The 23231-nt window shown below is 46.9% G+C and overlaps 1 protein-coding gene across 4 annotated transcripts in view; it reads left to right on the top strand.

Annotated features, from left to right (window-relative positions):
* lpp (LIM domain containing preferred translocation partner in lipoma) overlaps positions 1–23231 on the top strand; it is a 162657-nt gene that overhangs the window by 32851 nt on the left and 106575 nt on the right. The window contains exon 2 of one of the 4 annotated variants that reach the window (XM_077015106.1): positions 18144–18226. The exons of the other annotated variants lie outside the window; for them this stretch is intronic. The gene's annotated coding sequence lies outside the window, so the exon portion shown is untranslated. The remainder of the gene's footprint in view (positions 1–18143; positions 18227–23231) is intronic. 4 annotated transcript variants of the gene reach the window in all.

Below are 23231 nucleotides of genomic sequence, written 5' to 3'. Positions count from 1 at the left end.
CAGCACTTTGCTTGCTGTGGTTTTTGTTGTTTTGTTGTTGTGTGTGTTCAGTGCCACCTTCTCTTCTACTGCAGGAAGCTTCCAGCACATTTAGGCTGAAACGTGCGCTGGATAATGCTCCATGATGGCGTACGTTAAAGGCTTCACCTGCAACAGGTCCAGCATGGCGTGTGTTGGAGTGGGCCGCTAAGTTCGGCGGTAGATGCTTTTTCTGGACTGGAGCGTTTTGGAGACGTCACATGCACATAGCCTGGCCCAGGATTCCTGAAATCAGCTCATCATCAAACACATCCTCTCCTATATATAATGCAGGGGCTCAGATCCTATCCAAATATCATCTCCCCCTGGCTGTCTGTGGGGAGCTGGCGTCTGGGAGTTTGCTGAGCACGTGTCCCTGTGGTACACGCAGGCAGCTGGTTCTGTCGCAGCAGGGTCCTGTGGCCGTGACAAGCAGACATGCTTTTGTCTTGCTGTGGGAGTCGTGAAATTGTATCAGTAGTTTTTGTGGAGTTGGGCCTTGATGCATTTGGAAGGAGCAAAAATACTACCTTTCATTCCTTTCAGGAAGAAGCATTTCTTGTGCTTGCAACATCTCCATGTTTGGTCAAAGAATGTTGTGAATGGGAGCAGAGCCCGCCGTGTCTGGGACACAACGCTATCTGCATCGCAACTGCACATTTCTCCACAACTCTCTCCTTTTTTTTGGCTTTTACCATTCAATGACTAAAATACAAGATGTCTAGCTACAACCCGAGCAACAAGGTGGCATCGTGTCCCTGAACTTTGCTGGGGACACGCATCTCACAGCCTTCTGGTTCCAGGTCCTGCAGGGTCTCCACCCCCCCCACCCCCCCCCCACCCCCCTTCTCTAAGAGTCAGGTGTGATGACAACATGGCCAAAGAGCTTCATTACTCATTCAATCAACTACAAGTAATGCCAAAATCTATTTTGTCTCCATTTTGAGGAATGTCCTGCCACGCATTTAATGTTGCTGTTACGTCTGCTGCCTCCCGCTTTCATGCTCGTCGTGCTGTGGAGGTGGCAGCACGTTTGCGTGTTTGGGGACGCCTGCGAGAGTTGAACTCTCGCGCACGACTTGCATCGACTTAAAGGCAGCCGTGACGGCGAGTGCTGTTTGGTTGTTTACGCGTTCTCCCGTAACCCAAACCATGGCAAAGGCAGCGGGAGAAGGTAGTCTGTAATAGGATTTTACGTAGCTGAGAGGGGTGATGTTCCCAGCGCGGGCGAGAGGGCGGTGTGATAATCCCATTCCCTTTGGCTGCGTGCTGAACGGGTCCGCTCGGCTCCAGGCCCGCCCGCCACAATCCTCCACCATTTGGTTCCTGCTGTAGCACAGATTTGTTTTTTTATTCCTCTTACGAATTTCTCCACCAATAAGGGAGAATCAAGCATAATAAATTGTAGAATCATTTGCAAACAAAACATTTCACAAAAAAAAAAATTCTTTGGCCTGTGTTCATTCATTAGTACAGCTAGGGCTCTGTCAGCGTTATTCAGCCACATACCATTGAGGTGTTCTTGTTCTGTTCATGTCAGAAGTCCACAGCCCTGTATGTTGGAACAAAAGCCTCATGATTGCTTTGTTTTTGGCTCTTTTTTGAAGAATCACTTAAGAAAAGCAAACATGGAGAAAAAATCCTTCCTGTGCTGTGACATTCTTTATCAATGAGGACCTCAACGTATCTCCTCACTCAAGTTAGCATAGGGGATGAGGTTACATGCTGACTGCTGCCTCAGAAAACACACCACTGCTCCCCTGTCGTATCTCAAGAGACCAGATTAAGATTTTAATCTGGTCTCGCTTTCTTCTCTCTGCCGTAGGCCTTCAGACCGAAGATGACGCTCTGTTTGCCTCTGCAGTGTGAAGCGAATCCGCAAGGACTTTCCTGTTGACAAATAAACTTCGAGATTGATTAACGAGTACAATTAGATGCTCGGGCAGATTGTCAAATAAGGGTGTGATTATCTGCTTAGGAAAGGAGATTCAAATTAAGGGTTTGATTACTTTCTCTTTTTATATCTAATTCCTTTATTAGCAGTCTCAACAGTGTACAGACCTGTTTCTGACTGGTAGTCGAGTGCATCAGAAGCGCTATACTTCCCACGGTAGTGTTTGATGAAAGGATACCACTCACCTTTAGGCCACTGACTCTGGTCAGTATATTTCAGCCATTGCTCAACATTTTGAAGTCTCATTCTTCAGAAAGATTCACGTGTCTGGTTTCCACGTGGCCTCCGTCAGCCGCAAGCAGGACACACGGTCTTAAACGCGTTCTTGTGGTCCTCCACCGTAGCCTGAGCAATTGTGAAATTATCTGACGCTTCCGTATGAGCCGCAAGAGGACGATTTTCTTAAAGTGGGGCGTTACCGTTACCTTCTAAAACATAAGGCCCAGACTCCCTACCCTACTTCCACACAGAATTAGACTCTCTTAGCTACTTAACGGACTAAATCCTATATTCAGTCAGCTATTATTATGCAGGTGCGTGTTTCCTGAGCCCCAGAGACCATGCGAGTGTTAGCGTGTCCAAAATGAAGCCTGTGGATCCCACCCATGTCCCTGTGATATGAGTCACCGTTGTAGTGTGCTGGGTTGTAGCTGCCTATCTAGTGAACATATCTTAACACACCAGCCAGGCCTTTTATGGTATTTGTCATGCCATATCGTCTTGTTAGTTCAGCTCAGGGATGGGCAACTTCCATGATAAAGAGGGCCAAAAATTTTTCAGCACTGTTATTGGAGGGCCACATGACCATACACTTATGAAAGACACTACTAATTATTCTCAATAAGAACACATTTTAAATGAATTCGGATCTGTATGTTTATTGCACCAACATACATCTACAGTTGTGATCAAATTTATTCAACCCCCAATGCTGCGAAGGGTTTTATGGAATTCAGTGCACATTTGTAATTGTGTTCATAATGAAATCTTACAAGGACTTGTTAAAGAACTAAATGCAACTAAGATAGCATCAATTTTTTTTTGTCATAAAGTATTAAATGGCCTTTTTGTTATTTCTTCATTGACACAATTATTCAACCCCTTTACGACTACCACTCCTAAGAACAGAGGTTCATTCCAGTGTTTTCCATCAGGTATTGAAAACATCTGTGGATGTCAACGAGCAGCAATCAAGCATGATAAGCACCAATTAGGCAGATTTAAAAGGACTGTGATACTCAGCTCCTTCTAGACATCTACTGGTGTGTTTCCAAGCATGGTGAAGGCAAGAGAATGGTCCCAGAAGACAAGAGAAGAGGTTATTGCTCTTCACAAGAATGGCAATGGATATAAAAAGATTGCGAAGTTGTTAAGTATTCCAAGAGACACTATCGGAAGTATCATTCGCAAGTTCAAGTTAAAGGGCACAGTGGAAACGTTACCTGGTCATGGCAGAAAGAAGATCCTGACCGCGACTGCTGTGCACTACCTGAAGCGTAATGTGGAGAAAAATCCCCGCGTGACTGCTAAGGAACTGAAAAAAGACCTGTCAGATGTGGGCACTGAAGTTTCAGCTCAGACAATAAGGCGCGCACTGCATAACGAAGACCTCCATGCCAGAACGCCCAGACGCACCACCTTGCTGACTCCAAAGAACAAGAAAAGTCGACTGCAGTATGCCAAAAGTCATGTGGACAAGCCACAAAGGTTTTGGAACAGTGTACTGTGGTCAGATGAAACTAAATTAGAACTGTTTGGGACAATGGACCAGCGCTATGTTTGGAGAAGGAAGAACCAGGCTTATGAACAAAAGAACACCTTGCCTACTGTGAAGCATGGCGGGGGGTCAATTATGCTTTGGGGCTGTTTTGCTTCTAATGGTACAGGAAAGCTTCAACGTGTGCAGGGTACCATGAATTCCCTTCAGTACCAGGAAATCTTGGAGGAAAATGTGATGGAGTCAGTCACAAACCTGCGGCTTGGGAGACGTTGGACCTTCCAACAGGACAATGATCTGAAGCACACATCCAAGTCCACTAGAGCATGGTTGAACATGAAAGGCTGGAACATTCTAGAGTGGCCATCGCAATCACCAGACTTAAATCCAATTGAGAACCTCTGGTGGGACCTAAAGAAGGCAGTTGCAGTGCGCAAGCCTAAGAATGTGACTGAACTGGAGGCTTTTGCCCATGAAGAATGGGCTAAGATACCCATAGGTCGCTGCAAGACACTTGTGTCAAGCTATGCTTCACGCTTGAAAGCTGTCATAACTGGAAAAGGATGTTGTACTAAGTACTAAAAAATAATGTCACTAGGGGGTTGAATAAAACTGATAATGATGTGAGCACAGTAAAGACATTTGTGGTTATTCCATCATAAATATTATGTTATGTTTGTCTAATTTATAAGTGCCTCTTTGATATAATTGTAAATAAGATGACTGAAATGATCAAAATCAATGTCAAACTGGCCAAAACACTTTATTTCAGTGGGGGTTGAATAAATTTGATCACAACTGTATTTTCTGCATATAAATGCATTAACTTGTCCTTAATAAGCAACAAAGACAAAACATTTGCTTAGTAAAATAGTGCAAAAAGGAATTTGAACTCCTTCATATCAAAAAACTGTAACGCGTAGCGTGCTGCGGAGCGAGGAGGCGGACACAAATGCTTAGAAGAGCGAGATTTAATAAGGGGAATTCCATAGGTGAAGTCGTTTGTACAGGCACGGGTCAAAACGGGAGAGCCGTCCAAGTGGTCAACAGGACAGGCAGGAGTCGTAACAGGAGAGCCATTCACAACGGAGAAACACAACGGAGACGGAAAATACCAGAACAGCGATGACGGAGATAATCCACAAAACCGAACAAACCACAAATGACAGACAACGGGCGAAACACAGAGATACAAGTACACAGGACTAAACTAGACACAGCTGAACACAATGACGACACGGGCATGGCAGACAGAGGGAAACCAGGACAACAGACACGCAGGGCGGGATAACCGGGCAAGGAACAACACCGACACGGGAGAGGGGGGCGTAGCCCTACGTGTCAAAAACAAAAAAGTCCTGCTCTATCGTTTTTTTTTTTTCTTTTAATTATTAAATTATTATCTATCTATTTGCGGGCCGCCAGTTGCCCATCCCTGGTTCAGCTGGTTTAGCTTAAAACGCTGCTAACAATAACTAGCACTTCTTTTTCATCATAATTATATATTTATATATATCATTATATATTTTCATTATCATTATATATTTTCAGCATAATAACAGTCACTCTTGCTTATCAGCCCACTTTACCTCTTTCTGAATTCTGCCTTATTGGGTGTTTTGTATCGTAAGGGCGTCCTGTCTCACTGGACGTCCTGTATCACTGGACGTCCTGCATCACTGCATCACTTGACATCTTGTGTCACTCTGCATTCTGTATCTTTGGACATCCTGCATCACTGGACACTCTCCTAATTGTGTGCCGTAGGCAGCCCAGAATTCTGCTGTTCTTAATGGGACTCCAGCTGAGAGAGTGTGGATTAACTCCAGCTTCAGCCATCTAATCTCAGCATTACCAATCTCCTGCAGGCAGTAGTGCACACTGATGGTGTGAAATCATTGTGATGAGCGCTAGAAAAGAGGAGGAAGCCACAGTGTGACATGTTCCCAATTTCAGGTATCTGAAGTTCTTCACAGCTGTGGGGATCTGACTCTGTGTGAGCATGAACATCGTTCTCCAGGTCTGAATCGCACATATTCTGCGATGTAGGAGAGGTTCCAGTAAAAAGCTTTGACTATAGACACAGCTGACAGGGTTGGGGTACACTGTGGTACACAAGATTGCTGGCATCTTTTCAGATTTCTTATTTGCAGTACTCGGTGAAAGCTATCTGAGTTGTGTTTGAAATAAACACTCACAAAAACTGGATCTTGTTCACGTCTGTGGAGCTGTAAATGTGTGCAGTGTTCACTACTGCCTGGAAGTTCCAACTGTGTGTGAAGCAGCAGGACAGGTGGAGTTAAATCATGGTGCTTTATAAGTAATTAATGGCTTAACCGCTCTAGACCTGCTACGTAGAGGACTGCTCTGAGCACTTCTAGACCTGCTATGTAGAGGACTGCTCTGAGCACTTCTAGACCTGCTACGTAGAGGACTGCTCTGAGCACTTCTAGACCTGCTACGTAGAGGACTGCTCTGAGCACTTCTGGATTTGAGTTGCTGTACTTCACATCACTGAAACCACACAGAGAGCTGATTGTAATGCAGTGTTATGATGGTGAGATTTGGTAGTGCAGGTGTTATTTGGCAAAATGTGGCATTAACACTTCCTTGCCTCCCAACAACATTACACACACACACACACACACACACACACACACACACACACACACACACACACACACACTGCCCTGGCCATTATACATTGGACTGTGGGTCAGATTTTAGAGGAGCCCCTTTTGATATGTGGTTGCTTTTATACAAAAGGGGGTAAATACCACTAGTAGCAGAGGCACACGTCTCCACGAGGCACACGTCTCCACGAGGCACGCGTCCACACGAGGCACGCGTCCACACGAGGCACGCGTCTCCACGAGGCACGTGAAGCAGCTGACCTGTGGACCTGTTTGCAGCAGCAGTCGTGAGATGTTTGTCTGATGGCCAATACTCCTTGAGAGGGTCTCGGGTTCAGCTTTGTTACTACAGCAGATGTTCTCACTTCAGCGGCTCCTCATCGGACTTTAGACAAGAACAGGAAGTGGCACAAAAACGTTCTGTACAGTTTCTTCTCAAGGCTGTCTGCTCTTTACAATGTGGCGTGCTGATTAAATTCTCTGCAGTGAGTTCAAGTGAAAACTACACGTGTGTGTGTGTGTGTGTGGGTGTGTATGTCTGGCCATAAAAAAGTGAGTGTGTGTTTATGTGTGTGTGTGTGTGTGTGTGTGTGGTATTTCCAGGTCAAGCATATTTAAATTTCATTATTAGTCGGTTACCCTGCTAATACACACACACACACACACACACACACACACACACACGGCATGGAAACAGACGGATCATTGCAACACTGCTCTCTTTTAACACCACACCTGCCCTGCCTCCTTCCTCTCTTCACTTCTGCTATGGAGACGACAGGTTTGCCGTAGGGATGACGTGATGAGTCCAGTTATTTTAATATTTATTGTAGTGCAACTTAGGTCATGTCAGTATGTCAGTATTCATAAATGAAGAAGTTTAGGACCCTGAGGTACTCATTTTAGTTCTCTGTAATTAATTGTAGAGCATTGATGTATAATGTTATCAAATTTGCCCAAGATGTTTAATGTTGCTAGCTGTTTCCTGCTATTACTCTTGGCCTACGTTTAGCTCATTGCTTTCCACAAGTCTAATCTAATCTTTAAAAGCTTTTTAAATTGCAGTTCTGATAGGAATTGTTCTTATTACACAGTACAATGTGGAGCACTGGGAAAGGTTCGGACGAGCTCTAATGGCTTATTAAATAGACCAGCAAAGTGTTCTGTATTCTATGGAGAACTCGGATTGCTCGTTTTAGCTGCCACTGTTGGCATTTTACACAAATTCTCTGGTCATTGTTGGAGCCTTTTCCACAGAAGCAGGGGTCTGACTGTGTGAGCCCAGTGGTGAGAGGGGGGTGTGGGATGTGGGCCGAGGTTTTTTGTGAAGGAGAAGAAGGATACAGTGCAAATGTTCCGCTGACTCTCAGCTTCTGCGTTTTTGTATGAGCCTTACTGCAGGATAATAATTTCCTCTGTTCCCCTCAAGAGTGGAGGAAGTGAAAGTGATTTTTAGCCTTTCGGCCAGAGACGTGTTAGCAGTGGCATGTTTGTATATTTAAAGCAGGCAGGTCAGTCCTCCCTGTGTTATCACAGGTTGGATAGACATGAACACGTTCTGTGCCACACGCAGACCAGATCGGAGGTCTCAGCATGTTTCTGGCTCTCGCAGTATTCATTGTCGGGGCAGAGGTACCGCTCGGACGTGCTGTAGCCCTCGGTATGCTGCTCTGGGACAGAATGACCTGCCCTGGTCCAGAATAACACCCATGCTCATATAGTGATTTCTGACCAGCACTATGTGAGTGCAACCGTTATCATGGAGCCATTTGGGTATTTAGGGTCTTGTGATTATTCTGCAGCTGCACAAAGTGCTTTACATTCCAGGAAAAAATAATTGAAATCAATTCTAATATAAGAGTTCATTTTTTATGTCATAAATAACTACATAATAAAAAAAAACCCCAAAATTAGCAATTTTCTTAAGCAAGAGGTTTTAATTGCAGAAATGGCTCCCAGCTGGAGTGGAAGTAGTCTACTTGAGGAAGATGAGATTTCACACCGACAGGAAACGATCATCCATGTGTCCCCTGTCAGTGGAAGAAGTGTTGGTGAGCAATACTGCAGGCATTCCTGCACTGTGATGGAAGCAAATTCACTCAGTGTTTATAGACTTTGCAGTTAGGGCGAATAAAAACGACGTGTTAAATATCTATTCACATGTGCTGGGCCTTACGGGCGTGAGGAGATCACAGTTACTGATAAGAAAATATTTACAAGCTGTTGACGTGATCGGAGCATAATGATTCAACAACATTTAAATATTTGCATAAAGAGTTTACGGTATGTACATATGCATAATTGGACTGCATGATTTTATCGTTACCAGTGTAACAGTTATTGATGGGTCTGGAGTGAGTCAAATGGGCCATTAACATTCAAACAAAGCTTGCTGGCATCGTTGCCATCACGCCTGCATCCGAGTGTGACACTCCATGGCAACTGGTCCCTAAGTAACACCTCAGCCTCCTAAGTGACCTGGAGTTGAGTTGATTAACCTCTGACCCCAGCTTCAGACTGACGGCTTCCGTCATTATGGCAGGACTCTGGGATTCGAAAAGCTTGCATGGCGTCAGGCAGCTTCTCTTCTGGAGTTACCTTTACCTCATCCCAGTCCTGAACTGTAGTCAGCAGGACATTTGAATACACCAGACAGGACTGAACTGTGCCCTGACACCCCGATATTGAACCACCCAAAGTGGTTCAGACAGCCGTTAAGGTCACGTGCTTGTGTACTCATCACTGTAACATACACACTTAGTAGCAGGTCTGCTGAGATATGAGGTAACAGGCACCGTTTGCGAGGCTTCTGTTTGGTCTGAGATGCTCAATAAGCAGAGTGCTGGCCTGAGTCCAGTTGTGTCACACGAGACTATGAACAGCTAATCCTCGAACAGCTCTAAAGTAATGAATGAAATAAACCAGCAATGACTTGAACACCACTCTCCTCTTAAAGAGATCAGAGAGCAGAGAGGGGGCTGGGGAAATAAACAGGACTCTAGCAGAATACCAATCACCCAACTTCTCAATCCTTAGATGATGTACTACGCGTGTTCTTGAACGTGCATGTGTTGTTTTAAGGTAATCCAGGTAATCTCGCATGTTTAGGCTGTCATACCAAGGTTGTGAATTTGGAAATTATCTGCCTAAAGGTTTTGCAGGAGCGAGGTGATGACTGGTTGATCCTGCGTCTACAGGATGAAATCAAAATACTACAACACAAGTATTAACAGGCACAAGCCAAACTCTGACAAGTTAATTCTTTACTATGTACATTTGCACTGGCCCAATATTATTATTGCTTTGTTGGCATTGTTGTTTCTTCTTTTAGTTTAAACACCTTATTATTATTATTATTATTATTATTATTATTATTATTATTATTATTGCCTAGCTCTAACCCTAGACTGGGTTTTTCCAAGGTGCTACAGAGCTAAGTTGTATCATAGCAGGTCCAGAGAGCTCATTAAAGAAGCCTTTATCTTGAGGTGAAGATCTGGCCCTCTACCCATTTGTGGCCCTCTCCCCGTCTGCGGCCCTCTCCCCGCCTGCGGCCCTCTCCCCGTCTGCGGCCCTCTCCCCGTCTGTGGCCCTCTCCCCGTCTGTGGCCCTCTCCCCGTGTGCGGCCCTCTCCCCGTGTGCGGCCCTCTACCCGTCTGTGGCCCTCTCCCCGTCTGCGGCCCTCTCCCCGTCTGCGGCCCTCTCCCCGTGTGCGGCCCTCTCCCCGTCTGTCTGCGGCCCTCTCCCCATCTGTCTGCGGCCCTCTCCCCGTCTGCGGCCCTCTCCCCGTCTGCGGCCCTCTCCCCGTGTGCGGCCCTCTCCCCGTGTGCGGCCCTCTCCCCGTGTGCGGCCCTCTCCCCGTGTGCGGCCCTCTCCCCATCTGTCTGCGGCCCTCTCCCCGTCTGCGGCCCTCTCCCCGTCTGTCTGCGGCCCTCTCCCCGTGTGCGGCCCTCTCCCCGTGTGCGGCCCTCTCCCCGTCTGCGGCCCTCTCCCCGTCTGCAGCCCTCTCCCTGTCTGCGGCCCTCTCCCCGTCTGCAGCCCTCTCCCCGTCTGCGGCCCTCTCCCCGTCTGTGGCCTCCACTACAGGGAGAAGGATCAGATGACAGTGGACCTGGAGGGCTGGCATTGCTGTCTCAACCCCTCCACCCCCCATCAGCCCTGCACATCGCGTTCTGCCCTCTCCAGTTGGGTCTCTCTGAGCTGGCCAGTCACCCCTCATGGATTACAGTCTGACGGCTTTTAAAGCAGGCTGTCAAAAAAGCGGAGAAAGGAAAATATACAAACAAAAACAAAAAGCACAGGCTTGGGCCGATGGCTTTCTGCGCTGTCCTCTGGGTATTAATGCAGTGAAGAGGTTTGGCCATGAAAGCTGAGCTGTTCTATTAAAAGAGAAACGTGTGTGTGTTTGTGTGTGGGTGTGTGTGTGTTTGTGTGTGTGTGTTTGTGTGTGGGTGTGGGTGTGGGCGGAGGGACTAGCAGCTCGAGTGCACTTTGCCACATTAGTGTGTACTGCTGGAATAATGGGGCTCAAACCTCCTTTCTGGCATGCATTCATTTAGCCTGGCTGCAGTCACTCAATGAGAGAGAGGGAGAGAGAGAGGGAGAGAGAGAGAAGGAGGGAGGGAGAAAGGGGCCTCAGGAGTTTATTTAATCACTGAAGGAGTCGTTTCCTTACTGGATCATCCTGTCCAGTCTGAGAGAGAGAGAGGGAGAGAGAGAGAGAGAGTGTGTGTGTGTGTGCGTGTGTGTGAGTGTGTTTGTGTGTGTGTGTGGCACAGGAGCATACCTCTTGTGGCAGGAGACCTCCTGTTCTCCTCTAGTATCTGCTAGTGATGGTCAATATATAAAGTGTCTCAGAGAAGCTCCTTAATCAGCACAGTGAGAGTCATCTGTGTTGACATCAGATCTGGATAAGATGGAGGCCTCCCCTAGATAATCCCCTCACACTGCTGCTCTCCTGTGCCTGCTGGAGTCGGAGCGTGCTGGGGGGTGGGGCGTGTGATAACTTCACCTCGGAGGTCGTGGGTCTGAGCCCATCTGTGATTTATAGCCGCTGTGGCCTTGGCGAAGTGAGACCTGCCGGTCTGTTTGGACTGGAGAGTCCAGTACCAAAGTGGAGCGCAGAAGAACTACTGCACATGTTCTGAGAGAGAGAGAGAGAGAGAGAGAGAGAGGGAGGGAGAGAGTGGAGGGGCGTCCTGAGTGTGAAAGAGGGGAAGAGAGAGACACCCAGGAAGGAGACACCAGGAGAAACATCAGCCTCTGGAAGATCAGATGGTGTGGTTGGTCATCTCCAGACAGCCGTTAGTGTTGTTCTGACCTGCAGCACAGAAGAGTCCTGGTCCAGCAGGAAGTGGCGCTGGGCTGTGTGTGCCGAGCTCTTCAAACACATCCTGGGTTTCCTTCATCGTGTCTAAATGGCCAATAGCTGCTTCTGGTTCTAATGGAGTTCAGAATCATCATCAACTGTCCGACAGAGAGCAGCTATATTTGTGCGAAATCATATGACGTGAGTGTAAACGTGCCGTCCTGAGGAGGCCCAGGTCGTCCCCGGAGCGCTGCTGAGGACACGTGTGCTCCTTTCACTGTCATCCTGGAGAGAAGTGGGGGGGTGAAACTGAGGAAGGAGAGGGAGGAAGACGTAGAGGAAGAGGCCGGGCCTGAGGGGCCACGCTGTGGTTTCCTCCTTATACGGAGGGCCTGCTCCGCACAACGCTTCCATCCTGCATTCTTGGCATAGCGGGCATTCCTACTCTGGCAGCGGGACGGCGTGAGGCCTCGTTAAACAGCAGAGTGCTGGGATGTGTGTGTGTGTGTGTGTGTGTGGGGGGGGGGTGGGCATGTGAGGCTAGCGCTCAAACGGGAGAGTTATGAGTTTGTTCTGTTTTTGTTGCAGCGTGTAAAAGTCTTGCACGCGACTCCAAATCCTATTTACTGGAGGGCCGTCCTTCACGTTGATGGCTGCGGCCGATAGGCTGTTTTGTGCCGACAGGCTGTTTTTATTTGGGAGTGTGAAATGGATTTGAGGTGCCTCCCAATGTCCCGCAAGAACCCCTGATGGCTGCTGTGATAAATGCTCCATGTGCACCAGTTGCTCACTCAGATCAATGGGAGAACTCTGACCCACTCACTTGCTGTGCAATTACCCACCAGCCTCTCTCACACACACACACACACACACACACACACACACACACATACACACACACTGCATGAAGCAGATGAGTCCTCAGCCATGTGTCTGGAAAAGAAACGTGTCTCCCACAGGACAGTAATCAGGCGCCTCTGACAGGATGTAAATCAGAAGGGCTGTACACTGCAGTCGTGTTAGGCAACATTTTGTAGAATGTACACATGTGGTAGAATGCTAACTTTGGCCTACTTTCTCTATTCTGAAACCTGTGTTCCAAATGAAACCACAGAAACCTTGATGGGCTCGAGGAAGTCATCGTTTCCTATGAATAATAAACACTGCAGCCCTGCAGACAGACGGACCAAGATGGTGACACTAACGTCACTGGCAACACGACGAGCAGCCCACCAAACTCTACCTGACACCAGCAGTCGTGTCCTGGAAGTGGTTACAAGTCCCCACTACCAGAACCTCATCTGCCTGCTTCCTCCCAACACGGCTGAGTACCGCGGGACGACTGGGACGACTAAGCCCTCCTGCTCCTCGTGGGCTTGTGCCACATTATCAGGGGCCATGAAAGGAGATCTCAGTCGCTCCCTTCATGTAGTGCACTTCAGTTCATGTAGTGCACTTCGCTCCGCAGCTCTGGCTCCAGCATACTTGTGGTTATTTATATCCTGTGAACAGAGAGAGGTGAATGGCGAAGGTGATTTGAAAGGGGTATGTATTTTTTATCAGGCATCAGGAGGGCTGCCATCTCACTCTCCTGTGTAAAGACTCAGTAGGGGAGGAGGGGTCAGGACCCAGGGAGCAGCCGGCACGGAGGTGAGGGAGGAGTTCTCTTCCGCCCTCCGGGCTCTCCTCCACCCTCCTCCACACCCTCCTCCGGGCTCTCCTCCACACCCTCCTCCGGGCTCTCCTCCACCCTCCTACACACCCTCCTCCGGGCTCTCCTCCACCCTCCTACACACCCTCCTCCGGGCTCTCCTCCACACCCTCCTCCGGGCTCTCCTCCACCCTCCTACACACCCTCCTCCGGGCTCTCCTCCACCCTCCTCCACACCCTCCTCCGGGCTCTCCTCCACCCTCCTACACACCCTCCTCCGGGCTCTCCTCCACCCTCCTACACACCCTCCTCCGGGCTCTCCTCCACCCTCCTACACACCCTCCTCCACCCTCCTACACACCCTCCTCTGGGCTCTCCTCCAATCCCTCCTCCAGGCTCTCCTCTGGGCTCTCCTCCGCCCTCCTACACACCCTCCTCAGGGCTCTCCTCCGCCCTGACACCCTCCTCCGGGCTCTCCTCCACCCTCCTACACATTCCTCCGCCCTCCTACATAACCTCCTCCACCCTCCTGCTCTCTCTCCTCAGATCAGGCCAGGCTGCATCTGGCCATCCGGCTCACGCACCTGCTTCCCACAGTGAGAAATCGTTTCCGACATTTGAGAGAAGGGACATTTTCAGAAGCTGAACTGCATTTCTTTGACAAATTGGCCTCTTTAGAAATGTGTTAATGACTTAATGTACTTGTATTGGCTGGTTGCTTAAATACGATTTGAGACTCCTCCACTCCCTCAGACAGAAAAGCGAATGTCTTTGATAATATGAGAATTTGTCTCCTTGTCTTTGTCTGAATAGGATGTGAGTCTGAAAGTGGTTTAACCTCAATGATCTTAATGGTACTGGAATTGAAATCAAATTGCTGCCAAGGTGCCATTTTCCCCCTTACATTAGGAGAGTAAAGGAGTCAACATCTCAACCTGTCACATCTGTGAATGGCAAATTCCTCTGTGATGGGAAATGAATTCCCTAATGTACAAATGTAATGTAATGTTTTTTTTGTTTTGTTTTTTTTTTTACGCATGTAGATCGAGTTGCACATCATGCTGACAGGATACTATTGTAATGATAGTAATTAATATAGCGATTAGATAAGCCTGTCGCTAAGAATCACGTGCCGTAAATTGTCCTCGGCTGAGGCCTCCACTTGTGGCTGCTGGCTGAGGAGAATTGATCGGGGTGTGTGTGATTTATTGGGCCTTTGCGCTGTGGTGAATCCTGTGTCCAGCTCAGACGGAGACTCTGCCCCAGTTGCATTTCTCTGGCAGCCAGGTTTGACACAGCCTGTCCAAACAGCCTCATTTTCTCTCATATGCAGCGAGGGAAATGATGTTTTGAGGAAAAGGTGTCATGGACAAGTTCACATTTCTCTGTCCTGGTGCGAAATACTGCAGTGTCTTGGCCTAACCACAGAGTTTGGGTATTTTTGCCAGGGACTGCTCGAACCCCATGACTGTGTGAACACACTGTCACAGGAGGGAAAACCGTAGTTTGTATTTGTAGATTCTGAGACTCTGCTTGTCGTGGTGTCACTCCTGTAGCGTCCGGCCGTTCCTGGATGGGCAGACTGTGTACAGACTGCATGCAAATCGGAGGAGTCTGGACATGTATGACCGGTGAAACCATTACGGGTGCATGTTTGAATGTGTTGCTTATCTTTGCTGATATACATCAGTTTTTAACTGATGTGTGTGAAACACACACAGTTTTTAACTAACATCTGTTCCCAGATGATGTGGACGTCAGAATCCACATTTTGATATCTGGATGAGCACAAAGAGGTTTCTGTTGTCTGTGAACCCTCAATCAGAACTTTGAAATGAAAGTTAGTGGCGACGGCGCAGATTTAAAAAGCACGCAAAAAAAAGTGGCAAGTTAAGGAAGGAGGGCGCGTGCGTAGCAGCGAAACCACGGCGATCACTCGGTGAACTCGCAGTTTGTCTCCCCCGCGGTCTCCGCCAAGTCTCGGCAACGTGGGAAACTGACAGTGTTGATTTATCAGAGAACAAAAGCGTCTCTCTCCTCAGGTAGGGAGCGCCAGGACGGGCCCTCAGAGAGCAGCGCCCCCGTTCCTGTTACCCGCGCATCCGGACTGCGTGTCTGAGCACACCAGAGGAGAATCTCCTGTAGCACTCGTTGGGGGGGGGTGAAAGGTCTGTAAACAATGTTGAGGTGAACACACTGTCAGAAGAGGTATTTTGCATGATTTATGAACTATGATATCAAGAAGTGAAGAACAAATGCACTTAAAATATGTGTCTCATTCTTCCCCAATGTCTCACTCTCTTTCACGTTCTCTTCTTTCTATCTGTGTCTATCTGTTTTACTAATTCTCAGTTAGCTGATTTATCTGGTAACTCATCAGTGCCTCCTGTGATCTCCTCTCCATCATTTTTACATGATCATCTACCCATGGCCGGAGTGGGCCACTTTTTCAGCCCGGGAGTTTCATGCGCAAATCTGGCCCAAGATTATTTTTCCATCCCAATCGGCCCAAACTAGAGATTGACATGAGCCGGCCCATCGGGAATCCTCCCGAATCTCCCGATTAGCCACTCCGGCTCTGCATCTACCTATAAATAGGGCAGAACAATTGTGTGTGTGTGTGTGTGTGTGTGTGTGTGTGCGCGCGTGCATTTTTGCTTCAGTCAGTAGTGGTCTGTAATCTGGAGTGTGTTTCATGAAGAGGTCAGAGGTCAGAAGTGTAAGAGATAGGACTTGGTTATGGTCACTTTACAAGCCTCGTAGTTCAAATCCGATTTTTTTGCTCGGATAGGATTCGGTTAGCATTATTAGAAGTGTGTCTGTAACGTCAACGTGTCTGACCTACAGAACAACACTTGCACGCACTGATATGTTTCTGCACAGGCCACCTGCGTCACCAATGAGAAAAAAAATGTCGTACCCGAACAGGCACAGTGACCACATTAGTAGCTCATGTACCAGAGTTCACCTGCACATGATCGGGGGGAGAAGGCTGAAAAACAGCAAACAAACAGTTACTGTGGTCAGTCACTGTGGTCAGGGCTTTTCTCCTCTGTTCTGACCCCGTTAAGTCACCTGAACCTCCATCTCATTCATGCCCCATGGCCACAATGAATCAAATCTGATTTGAAAAGATCAGATTTGTGTATCCACATGGACTTGAAAAAATCAGATCAGTCACATAAAGACATCACTGCACTTCAGCCTGGCCGTGTGAACGTAGCCGAACTGTTCCCCTGTCTTTGCAGCTCTCCAGATGCAAACTCGATTTGGCTTTATTGGTCCTGTTTACCAGAGAAGTAGGACATGACTTCAGTGATGTAACAGCCCCACACATGTAGACCCCACCTTCATGTCCTCATGCCCTGCTGTAATTGGCTAATGCAGAGTGTTCCTAGCCAAAAGTGAAGGAAAAAAAAACATCTCTGCAACCCCGAAGACAGACACACACACACACACACACGTTAATACACATATTCATTTATATACACACTCACACACACACTTGAGGAGCAGATAAAGGAAATATTGTGAAACTCCTTAGAACCGCAGTAATGTGTGGCAAAGCAAATCCAGATTCCTGACCTGTACAGGAAAGTGTTCTCAAGTGATTTCTGTATTTCTAATGACTTTAAAGTATATGCCATAGTACAGATGTAGTCTCTAAGGAAAACAAGAAAAGCAGGTAAGTATGGAACATGCCCAAAGCACCTGAACAAACTTCAAATGTGTCCTTAGCAGCCATGTTGTACGCGTGGTGTTTTCTCTCGCTGTTTGTATGTTTTTAAAGTGGTAAGAAAAGAAGCAGGCCTCTGAAGGCGAACATGAGCGCTTCACTAAATGAATTTGTTTCTCCGTGTAATGATGGCACTAAATGCTTCTCAGCTCCTAATCGATTAGCTCTGTGATCTCGGAGGGGGGAGTTGTTCGGGGTTGACTGGGGCTCAGGAACACAGAAGCCCCAAACCGGCAGCAGCGTGGACGACAATCCCCCCCACCCCCACCTCACTGCACCCCCCCCCCCCCCCCAAACGAAGGCTTTGCCCTCAGAACTGATAGTGGGATTGAGTGCATGTGTTTGCCATTGATCTGGTAAGACTATAAGCGTAAGCAGAACAAATCCCCGTAACGATCGCCTGCAGAGGAGGAACTGCAGCAGGCTGAGTCTCGCACGCCTGCTCGAAGCGCCACTCGCACAACTGATCTCTCCACTGAGGAGAACATCTCCCCAACCTCCCCTCTAATCTAGCTCATTACACTCAATCCAGTTTGATCTCCTCTGCGTGGTTTTTAGTGGTTAGTTATAAGCTCTTCATATAGGGCTGTTTAGAGCAAGAGAGGCATTTCCGCAGTACAGGTAAGTTGTTAAGCACACACACACACACACACACACACACACACACACACACACACACAGCTATGTAAGGGTAGGCACAGATGGCTTGGAGTTCTGGTGGGAGTGTGAGCTGCTGTGTGCTGATTCTGCAGTGTGGAACAGGTGGCCTGAGTGTGCTGGCCCTGTCCCAGCTGTGATCTTTCTCATCATGGCTTTGGCTTTATTCGCTCCTTTTTTTTCCGCACGCAGAAACAATTACTTCATGGTAATCCCGCCGGGACCCGATGACACGAACATCCTCTGCCTTGTTGCAGGTCCCTTGTCTTGTGCCTTGTTCTACAGCGTCCTATGGTCTGTTTTTGGAGCCTCATCACGCATCTCCTGTTGAATACACATCCCAGACAGCTGTTATAAATGTGGCGTTAGGGGTCATCGTGTGTGTGTGTGTGTGTGTGTGTATGTCGCACCCCAAAGAAACCTTCACACTGGTGTGCACCTTTCCTTTGTCTCTTTTTTTTTTCCCTAGACCCAGTCCCGCTCCAAGTCTTTAGTCCAGGACAGGCCCAGACTAAATGTGACCCGTTCCACCTGCTCCGTGCTACAGCTAGGGTTAGTAATCTGTGCTGTAATCAGACTCTTTATCTTCCGTGTGTCAGGTCACAACATGCAGATGTCCATCGTCTAGGCTCAATGTTTTGGACATTGTCTCCGACCTTGGATGTGTTTTTGTCCCTCTGCTTTTTAATCAGATGGGACTAAAAAGACGAGCTGTCCGTGCCCCTCAACCTTATTGATGGCTACTCTGCCACATTTATGCTTCAGTGTGGTGAATCGCCACTGAAACTCAGGCAGCCAGTTGGAGCCAAGCTCCACTGGTCATTAATCCAGACGCTGTATGTAGTGGCCATCTCGGACTGGACCAGACATCAGAGCAGCTAAAACAAAGAGGCCATTTGCTAGGCACTGCTTCATAACCCAGTGGCACTGTTTCCGTCATTTTAATAGGCTTCTCATTTACATAATTATTGTAGTATATAATTTTGGTAGTATTTGATAGTTTATTGGATAGTGTTAAACACGATTATGTGTCTATAATATCCACAGAGTTCATAAAATGCAGGCTTTGTGCATATCACTCATTAATTTTAGTAATGTTTTATTCTTTCTTCTCTTTGGCTGTTGAAGGAGATTTATCTTATGAAGTGTGGTTTGCGTGTGCGTGTGTATGTGTGTGTGCGTGTGTGTGTGTAACCACAACTGCTTACACAGCTTCCTTCTTCCAATACTGAATATTGATCTCATGAATTTGTGAAGTCTCTGGAGTGATGATGTAGTTCTTTGAAACCTCCTTTTCTCATCACAAGACCTGGGTTAGGTACACACCAGCAGGATGTCACCAGTCCAGATGCTCATGATCCATTCACCTCTTAATTCATCATTTTGATTTTCCTCATTCTCTGTCTCTTCCCCTCTCTGTGGTTCTAAAAATGGAGTGTATCCACCAGGAACATCAGTACTTTTAATAGTGTTCAAGGTAATTCACAGAGTGCCTCTCTAAGTGGATTAGAAGGGTCCACCCTATTGGGAATTTGGCCGGGTTCCTTTATTTGTTGGGTCATGCAGTAAAAAGCTGGCCGTAGAGGCTCAGGCTGTGTTTCTGAGACGCATCCTCCCTTATCTGCTCACTGCCATGTCCCACTCGCTCAGAGACACGTCAGAAGTCTCCAGGTACCCATTCAGTGGAAGAACTCTGACCCAGCTAAGAGGACTCGTCTCCCACACTCCGTCACTGTCTGTCTCTACGTCTCATTCCCTCGCACTCTCCCTCCTTCTCTCTGTCTTCTCTCTTAGTTTTTGAGAGACGCACATCGTGTGTTCAGATTCACAGAGGTGAACTTGCACTGACAGGTTTTTAACACACACCCACACACACTCTCATAAGGCTCCACCAATGTTGTCCACTGATTACACTGAGAGAAGTTTGTTTAATAATGCTTTCTGTACACGGACTTTAAATTTGGTGCCAGCTGTGTATCCAGAAGCTTCCAGACACTTCTATATATATGACTGAAAATGCCTATTTCTGTGAGATTCTGTGAGTTTTTGTTCACTATGCCTCTGTCACATATCTTCATATCACCTTTCACAAGCACTTCAGAGCTGTTTCTGGACTCTTCAGCAGACTGTAGTCTAGCGCGCTTGTTCCTGATGTACTGAGTTTGCATCTTTGCCTCTAGTGAACCGTTCCTTCGTTCTGGAGGGGTCTCCTCATATCAGTCCCATTTGTTTGGGGAGGTGGGGCTTTCACCAGAGCTCTGGTCATATTCCTGTGCTGTTGTTTTCTGTCGCTGACCTGGGGGTTGTTGAATGCTGAGTATAGTAGGGCTGAGTATTCTGGAGCTGCTGAATATACTATATGTTTCTTTTTTTAGGACAATTTTGGTGTGCCCAGTTTGTGTTGCACAGACTGATTGGAGTTGGAGATACTGTCTGCAAACCCAGAAACAATAGGGAGTATTTAGTACTTACTGCAGACACGGATGTGCAAGGAGTCACAACTACACGTGACCTCAGAACCTACTAGTAATGTGGTTACCTATGGGGAAGATGGTAATGGCTTGAATGCCTTTAAGGGAGCAATAGAGAGAGTGTAGAAGGTGTTCGTTTGAACTGTGTATTTCAGTCAACTCCAGATGTGTCACAAATGGTAAAGAGAGTCCGGAGTAAGTGACAAAATACCACAAACGTGTGTCCATCCACTCCAGCTGTCTGATCGGCATCAGTAGAACAGATCGCTGTGTAAAGATAAACGACAGCACAATTGTTGGCATCTGCTCAGCAAATGTGTGCTTTTCGTATGCAAATAGTCTATTACTTGTAGGGATAGTGGAAGAGAGAATTGCACAGGTGTGGGCTGCTCTCTACCAGTGTCTACCATGCCTGTTCAAAGGTGCTAAATCCAACACTTTGAACAGGCATGGTAGACACTGGTAGAGAGTTGGGCTAAAGCCCAACCACAAAACGACTTAAACACTCGGATCATTAACACGGTCTTAGTGTGCAACATTTTTCACAATCGCTTCTTTGGTACAGAACGCCGTTTCTGTACCAGAACGAAGTGCTGGGTATTCTCTGTTGCGTCCTAAAGCTCTCTGCGATGGTGTTTAGTGTTCAAGGAGATGTGATTGAAGACTTCATTCACAGTGGAGAAATGTGTTTTGGTCATTGTCTTCCCAGACTGGTGGCGTAAGAAAGCAAGCAGAGCTATAAATGAAATGGGGGGGGAAACAAAACAGGATGCGAGCGTGGCCAGAGCTGAGGCACAACCCACCCTGCCATACACAGGAAGCCAGGCGGAGTAATTAATTTATCATGCCGCGTGTCACCACAGGGGCGCTCACCTCATTAACATTAAACCTGCTTCCATTAGTGGGATGAGGCTCAAGGTTCCCTGCCTTCATCCTCCCGAGCGTCGCTCCCAGGATCGGCGAGGCGTTTCCCTCAAGCGTGGTAGTGGAGTTTTCAGAGTACATTCGTTTCGTCAATCTCCTGAACCTTCTTTTCTAAATAAAAAAGGGAACGATAGATAGATAGATAGATAGATAGATAGAGAGAGAGAGAGAGAGAGAGAGAGAGAGAGAGAGAGAGAGAGAGAGAGAGAGAGAGAGAGAGAGAGAGAGAGAGAGAGAGTGTTCCACTACATGAAGGAAGATTAATTGTAGCCGTTGAAAATCTGATATGCTGAGTGAGCCCACAGGGTCTGCCATTAGCATTTCTACATGTGATCGTTATCTGGCAGATACTATGGAAAGCAGGCGAGGTACTGCATGACTGATGGGCAGACTGTGATCCAGCACTGCCTGATGGGCATCACTTCCTGAAGCTCACACCTACTTCTCTTCAAACTCCTAAACAGGCTGCACATCTCCTTTTTGCCTCAGTAAATCAGAACTGAACTTTTGTTTCCTAGTAGTTCTAGCCAAAAGCTAGTGTGCGCGCTCACTGTGGCATGACTCAAGGTCGACTTCAGGTTTACTCTGAGTATGTAAACCTGTGAACTAATCTAGGTTAGTAATCTGAACACTTTTTCTATGAGAATATCACAACAAGTTCTGCAAAACCAGACATTAACATTAAAGAAGCTCAGATGTGTTTAAGACATTCTGAGTATTCGAGAGCCAAGACAATCCCATGTGTGATAATAAGACAGATTTATAGCTGCATGGATTACTGTGGGCAAGTGGCCAGGGTTTTGCTGTAAGCCTTCATAGCAACAACGACCTTCAGTCGTTTAAGAATTAAATGGTTGAACTTTTGCAGTAATCCTCTCAGAGACTTGTAGAGGCCCCAATTGGTAAAAGTGGGCGTGTTCTCTTCCTCTAGTACATTCAACCTGATGTCGGGAAGGATTAACTATGATTATTCTCATCTCTGATCCAGATTTGATGTAATAAGAGGGAGACAGATGAATAATCGATGTCCAAATGTGTTAGATTTTTCTGGTTTATATGATCACCCAAGCTTTTTAGAGAAGAGATCTAGTAAACACGCTTACTAGTGTAAATATAAACAGACCATGGTTAAGGCAATTTTAAGTATGTATATATATATATATATATATATATATATATATATATATATATATATATATATATATATATATATATATATATATATATATATATATAGTACATATCTATAGTATATATATATATATATATATATATATATATATATATATATATATATATATATATATAGTGTATATATATATATATATATATATATATATATATATATATATATATATATATATGCAATTAAACAACAAAAATTAACATTGTTTTACTCATGAAACAAAAGCTATGAACAAAAATGTATATTATAATAGAGGAAAAAGTTAGGACACCCTACAGGAGGGGTGTGTGTGCGTGTGTGTGTGGGCGCGCGTGCGTGCGTGTGTGTGTGGGCGCGCGTGCGTGCGTATATCAAGCAACTGCTCTTCGGTTACCTGGATCCATTTCACACTGCATGCTAAGCACACCTAATGAAATTTGCACATAACGCAGTATAGAGGTTTCAATTTGAAATTAGAACTAAAGCTTTTAAGAGATGCATTTTCTGTCATGTTTATATTGTAGGTATTTATTTGATAGACGTGGTGGATTTTACAATCCCCATTGTAGAAAGAATGAATAAAACTACGAAGCTTTATCTTAGCACCTGCAGAATACACACTAAGCGCTGTCTGCACAGGAAGCTCGTCCGGTGGTTGCCATGACGTTCTTGTGTGTGCTTCGTGCTTGTTTTTCATGGGCAGAATCCCGGCTGACCCGCTGGATCTTCTGGTGTGCCTCACGTGTCTAGGCGCTGTCGCCTAGGTCACACGCGAAGCGCCTCTGCCTCACACGAAGCGCCTCTGCCTCACGCGAAGCGCCTCTGCCTCACGCGAAGCGCCTCTGTCTCACGCGAAGCGCCTCTGCCTCACGCGAAGCGCCTCTGCCTCACGCGAAGCGCCTCTGTCTCACGCGAAGCGCCTCTGCCTCACGCGGAACGCCTCTGTCTCATGTGAAGCGCCTCTTCTCCCGCTGCTCAGGGCCGCTTTCGCTACCCA

Source organism: Brachyhypopomus gauderio, chromosome 8, assembly GCF_052324685.1.
Source record: "Brachyhypopomus gauderio isolate BG-103 chromosome 8, BGAUD_0.2, whole genome shotgun sequence".
In the NCBI taxonomy this organism is placed as follows: Eukaryota; Metazoa; Chordata; class Actinopteri; order Gymnotiformes; family Hypopomidae; genus Brachyhypopomus; species Brachyhypopomus gauderio.
Note: the sequence above shows the minus strand (reverse complement) of the source record. Positions and strands in the feature narration are given on the sequence as shown.